This window comes from Physeter macrocephalus, chromosome 4 (assembly GCF_002837175.3).
Source record: "Physeter macrocephalus isolate SW-GA chromosome 4, ASM283717v5, whole genome shotgun sequence".
NCBI classification, from domain to species: Eukaryota; Metazoa; Chordata; class Mammalia; order Artiodactyla; family Physeteridae; genus Physeter; species Physeter macrocephalus.
Genome location: NC_041217.1, coordinates 75089513 through 75096102, shown reverse-complemented (window position 1 = coordinate 75096102; position 6590 = coordinate 75089513).

Here is a 6590-nt window from a genome sequence, read left to right as displayed (position 1 = left end):
ACACTAAACACACCAACATTCGAATTATAGGGGTCCCAGAAGAAGAAGAGCAAAAGAAAGGGTCTGAAAAATATTTAAAGAGATTATAGGCAAAAACTTCCCTAACCTGGGAAAGGAAATAGTTACCCAGGTCCAGAAAGCACAGAGAATCCCATACAGGATAAACCCTAGGAAAAACACACCAAGACACATATTAATCAAACTAATAAAAATTAAATTCAAAGAAAAAATATTAAAAGCAGCAAGATAAAACAAAAAGTAACATACAAAGGAATCTCCATAACATTATCAGCTGATTTTTCAGCAGAAACTCTGCAGGTCAGAAGGGAGTGGCAGGATATACTTAAAGTGATGAAAGAGAAAAACCTACAACCAAGATTACTCTACCCAGCAAGGATCTCATTCAGATTCGGTGGAGAAATCAAAAGCTTTTCAGACAAGCAAAAACTAAGAGAATTCAGCACCACAAAACGAGCTTTACAACAAATGCTAAAGAAACTTCTCTAGTCTGGAGACACAAGAGATGAAAAAGACCCACACAAGCAAACCCAAAACAATTAAGAGAATGGTCATAGGAACATACATATCAATAATAACCTTGAATGTAAATGGATTAAATGCCCCAACCAAAAGATACAGACTGGCTGAATGGATACAAAAACAAGACCCATATATATGCTGTCTACAAGAGACACACTTCAGACCTAGGGACACATACAGACTGAAAGTAAAGGGATGGAAAAAGATATTCCATGCAAATGGAAATCAAAAGAAAGCTAAGTAGCAATACTCATATCAGATAAAAGAAACTTTAAAATAAAGACTGTTACAATGGATAAGGAGGGACACTACATAATGATCAAGGGATCAGTCCAAGAAGAAGATATAACAATTATAAATGTTTATGCTCCCAACATAGGAGCACCTCAATACATAAGGCAAATGCTAACAACCATGAAAGGAGAAATCGACAGTAACACAATAACAGTAGGGGACTTTAACACCCCACTTACACCAATGGACATATCATCCAAACAGAAAATAAATAAGGAAACACAAGCTTTAAATGACACAATAGACCAGATAGATGTAAATGGTATTTATAGAATGTTGCACCCAAAGTGGGAGAATACACTTTCTTCTCAAGTGCACATGGAACATTCTCCAGGATAAATCACATCTTGTGTCACAAATCAAGCCTCAGAAAATTTAAGAAAATTGAAATTGTATGAAGCATCTTTTCTGACCACAACGCTATGAGATTGGAAATCAATTACAGGAAAAAAACTGTAAAAAACACAAATACGTGGAGGCCAAACAGTGCGCTACTACATAACCAAGAGATCACTGAAGAAATCAAAGAAGAAATAAAAAAATACATAGAAACAAATAACAATGAAAACACAATGACCCAAAATCTATGGGATGCAGCAAAAGCAGTTCTAACAGGGAAGTTTATAGCAATTCAATCTCACCTCAAGAAACAAGAAAAATCTCAAATAAACTATCTAACCCTACACTTAAAACAACTAGAGAAAGAAGAACAAAGAAAACCCAAAGTCAGTAGAAGAAAAGAAATCATAAAGATCAGAGCAGAAATAAATGAAATAGAATCGAAGAAAACAATAGCAAAGATCAATAAAACTAAAAGCTGCTTCTTTGAGAAGATAAACAAAATTGATAAACCCTTAGCCAGAATCTTCAAGAAGAAAAAGGGAGAGGATGCAAATCAATAAAATTAGAAATGAAAAAGAAGAAATCACAACTGACACTGCAGAAATACAAAGGATTATAAGAGAATACTACAAACAACTATATGCCAATAAAATGGACAACCATGAAGAAATGGATAAATTCTCGGAAAGGTACAGTTTTCCAAGACTGAACCAGGAAGAATTAGAAAATATAAACAGGGCTTCCCTGGTGGCACAGTAGTTAAGAGTCTGTCTGCTAATGCAGGGGACACAGGTTTGAGCCCTGGTCCGGGAAGATCCCACATGCCACAGAGTGGCTAGGCCTGTGCGCCACAACTACTGAGCCTGCGTGACACAACTACTGAGGCCCTCGTGCCTGGAGCCTGTGCTCCGCAACGGAGGAGGCCACTGCAATGGGGGACCCACCCACCACAGGGTGGAATGGCCCCTGCTCGCCGGAACTGGGGAGGGCCTGCGTGCAACAACAAAGAGCCAACACAGCCAAATAAATAAATAAATAAATAAAATTATTTTAAAAAGAAAAGCATTTTAAAAATATATTATCTTAAATATATATATATAAACAGACCTATCACAAGTAATGAAATTGAAACTGTGATTAAAAATCTGCCAACAGGGCTTCCCTGGTGGCACAGTGGTTGAGAGTCCGCCTGCCAATGCAGGGACACGGGTTTGTGCCCCGGTCCAGGAGGATCCCACATGCCGCGGAGCAGCTGGGCCCGTGGGCCATGGCCACTGAGCCTGAGCGTCCAGAGCCTGCGCGTCCGGAGCCTGTGCTCCGCAACGGGAGAGGCCACAACAGTGAGAGGCCCACGTACCGCAAAAAAAAAAAAAAAAAAAAAAAAATCTTAAATTACTACAAGCAACTATATGGCAATGAAATGGACAACCTGGAAGAAATGGACAAATTTTTAGAAAAGCACAATCTTCCAGGACTGAACCAGGAAGAAATAGAAAATATAAACAGACGAATCACAAGCACTGAAATTGAGACTGTGATTTAAAATCTTACAGCAAACAAAATTCCAGGACCAGATGGCTTCACAGGCGAACTCTATCAAACATTTAGAAAAGAGCTAACACTGATCCTTCTCAAACTCTTCCAAAAAATTGCAGAGGGAGAAACACTCCCAAAGTCATTCTACGAAGCCACAATCACCCTGATACCAAAACCAGAAAAAGACATCACAAAAAAAGAAAATTATAGACCAATATAACTGATGAACACAGATGCAAAAATCCTGAACAAAATACTAGCAAACAGAATCCAAGAACACATTAAAAGGATCATATACAATGATCAAGTGGGATTTATCCCAGGGATGCAAGGATTCTTCAATATACACAAATCAATCAATGTGATACATCACATGCTATAGCAACTTTAAAAAAAAATACATACATTTATTTATTTATTTTTGACTGCATTGGGTCTTCGTTGCTGCATGCGGGCTTTCTCTAGTTGTGGCAAGCCGGGGCTACTCTTCATTGTGGTGTGTGGGCTTCCCATTGTGGTGGCTTATCTTTGTTGCAGAGCATGGACTGTAGGCACATAGGCTCAGTAGTTGTGGCACACGGGCTTAGTTGCTCCGCGGCACATGGGATCTTCCCATCCCAGAGCTTGAACCCATGTCCCCTGCGTTGGCAGGTGAATTCTTAACCACTGCGCGGTATGGCAAGTTTAATGGAAGAAATGTCCTGAGATTGTATCTTTTCACATAAAAGGATTCAGTAAATGTTTTTAAATAAATGATGTCAAAGTAGACACATGCTAAAGAGATAATCTGTTTTCAAGTGCTTTGTAATAATTATTTTAATGATCAACAATAATTATACTAATTCAAATTATTTTTACCTAGTCATTAGCAATTGGCCAGTACCTTTTGGGGACAAATTATTAGTCAACCTGAAAAAATAACCAAACTGCATTTCTTTTTTTTTTTTTTTTTTTTGTGGTACACGGGCCTCTCACTGTTGTGGCCTCTCCCGTTGCAGAGCACAGGGTCCGGACGCACAGGCTCCGTGGCCATGGCTCACGGGCCCAGACACTCCGCGGCATGTGGGATCTTCCCGGACCGGGGCACGAACCCATGTCCCCTGCATTGGCAGGCGGATTCTCAACCACTGCGCCACCCGGGAAGCCCCCAAACTGCATTTCTTTAAAAATGTTCCATTACTCATATATTTATGAGTAATTCAGATTGATATTCCTAACAACTGCTCTAGGTTAGAAGACAGGTTCTGAAGAGGTAGCAGGAATTTTAAATTTTATAAGTTCATGTCTATGACATGAAAAATGTATGGGATGATGTCATTAATATATATTAAACTGAACTTAAACTAATTTTACTATCTTTGGTTCCCTTTCCACAAAGTACATTTTAAAGAATAAGAATTGCTCACTATAAAAACATGGTAATAATATATGAATATCATCAAAAGTGTAGAGAAATATTGTAGTTATAAAATATTTAGGGCTTCCCTGGTGGCGCAGTGGTTGCGCGTCCGCCTGCTGATGCAGGGGAACCGGGTTCGCGCCCCTGTCTGGGAGGATCCCACATGCCGCAGAGTGGCTGGGCCCGTGAGCCATGGCCACTGAGCCTGCGCGTCCGGAGCCTGTGCTCCACAGAGGGAGGCCCGCATACCACACGAAAAAAAAAAAAAAAAGTATTTAGTTGGGGCTTCCCTGGTGGCACAGTGGTTGGGAGTCCGCCTGCCAATGCGGGGGGCACGGGTTCGTGCCCCGGTCTGGGAGGATCCCACATACCGCGGAGCGGCTGGGCCCGTGGGCCATGGCCGCTGGGCCTGCGCGTCCAGAGCCTGTGCTCCGTGATGGGGGAGGCCGCAGCGGTGAGAGGCCTGCGTACTGCAAAAAAAAAAAAAAAAAAGTATTTAGTTGGACTTCCCTGGTAGCACAGTGGTTAAGAATCTGCCTGCCAATGCAGAGCACACAGGTTCGATCCCTGGTCTGGGAAGATCCCACATGCCGCTGAGCAACCAAGCCCATGCACCACAACTACTGAGCTCACTTGCCGCAACTGCTGAAGCTTGTGCACCTACAGCCCATGCCCCACAACAAGAGAAACCACTGCAATGAGAAGCCCACACACCACAACGAAGAAGTAGCCCCCACTAGCCACAACTAGAGAAAACCCGTACACCGCAGCGAAGACCCAATGCAGACAAAATAAATAAATAAAATTAAAATAAAGTGTTTAGTTGATTATTCTTTAATTTTTATTTTGCCCACAATTTTTCAAGCACTGTAAATGGAAAAAAAACATAGGTTCTTAACCTTTGTCAGTCTCATTAAGCCTATGGACACCTTCTCAGAATAATGTTTTTAAATCCATAAAATAAAATACATAGAATTACAAAGGATGCTGATTTTATTGAAATAGTTATTAAAATTTTTAAATATAACTTTGTGCTATAGTAATAAACATGTTTCTTTTTTTTTTTAAGAATGCTTTCACCTTTATTTTTCTTGATATACTCAAGATATAGACATTTCATCCACAAACAGGGTTAAGTGACGTGTGTATGTTTTACATAAACCGGAGGCACAACCATGGCTAAAATAACACTTGGCTCAGCAACTTACATCACTGAGAAGGATCCTAGGAAGTTCACCATAAACATGCTTCTTTAAAAATGCATTAAATAACAAGAGTTAATAGCTCTTAAATTTGAAATAGTAACAAGTATAAATGATATTTGAAGATACCTGAAAAAACTGTAATGTGATACAAAAATATCTGAGTTTTCTTTGGGTGATAGAATTACAAGTATTGCTAATATTACTGTGGTTTATGAACTATGTTCAGAATAGAAGGAAATGCTTTCAGTTAGAGGTTAATGAAAATAAAGATGTTATTGTTTTCCCCATAAAAATCCACAGATTTTCTGAATTCTATCCATGGATCCTTTAGGAATCCGTGGATCCCAGGTGAAGAACCTCTGAACTAGTAAGTAGAATAATGAAATATTTAACAAAAATCTTTACTGTATGTCTAATATAAGGAGAAATTTTTAGCCACAAGTAATTTCAAACTTACAGAAATAAAAAGTCTTTTTTAAAAAATAAAATAGTTTACACAAAAAAATAAAATAAAATAAAAATGTTAAATCAAAAAAAATTTTTTTAAATGTCTTACTCTGAAAACTGTATATAGGATGATTTGAAGAAAATAAAAAGAAGAATACTAGCTTGAAGATACTACAGCAAGTATATGTGTGGTGCTAAAACCCTGGACAAATTTTGTAACTGTGAAAAAAGGAAAAAATTACAAACAAATCAAAAACAAAGAGCAAATCTGGGAGACACCATAGAAGTTGACAAAAGTTTTAACTGGATAAAAAAAAAAGGTAAAGAAACAAGAGGACTTAAACATTCCAGAACTATGAGTCCACTGGACAATGCCATTAAAAACATGTAAGATGGGCTTCCCTGGTGGCGCAGTGGCTGAGAGTCTGCCTGCCGATGCAGGGGACACAGGTTCGTGCCCCGGTCTGGGAAGATCCCTCATGCCGTGGAGTGGCTGGGCCCGTGAGCCATGCCATGGCCGCTGGGCATGCACATCCAGAGCCTGTGCTCCTCAACGGGAGAGGCCACAACAGTGAGAGGCCCGTGTACTGCAAAAAAAAAAAACAACAACAACAACAAAAAACCATATAAGACTCTTTGGGGCTATTCGGACCCCGAATAACCAAAGCAGTCTTGAGGGAAAAAAACGGAGCTGGAGGAATCAGACTCCCTGACTTCAGACTATACTACAAAGCTACAGTAACCAAGACAATATGGTACTGGCACAAAAACAGAAATATAGATCAATGGAACAGGATAGAAAGCCCAGAGATAAACCCACGCACCTA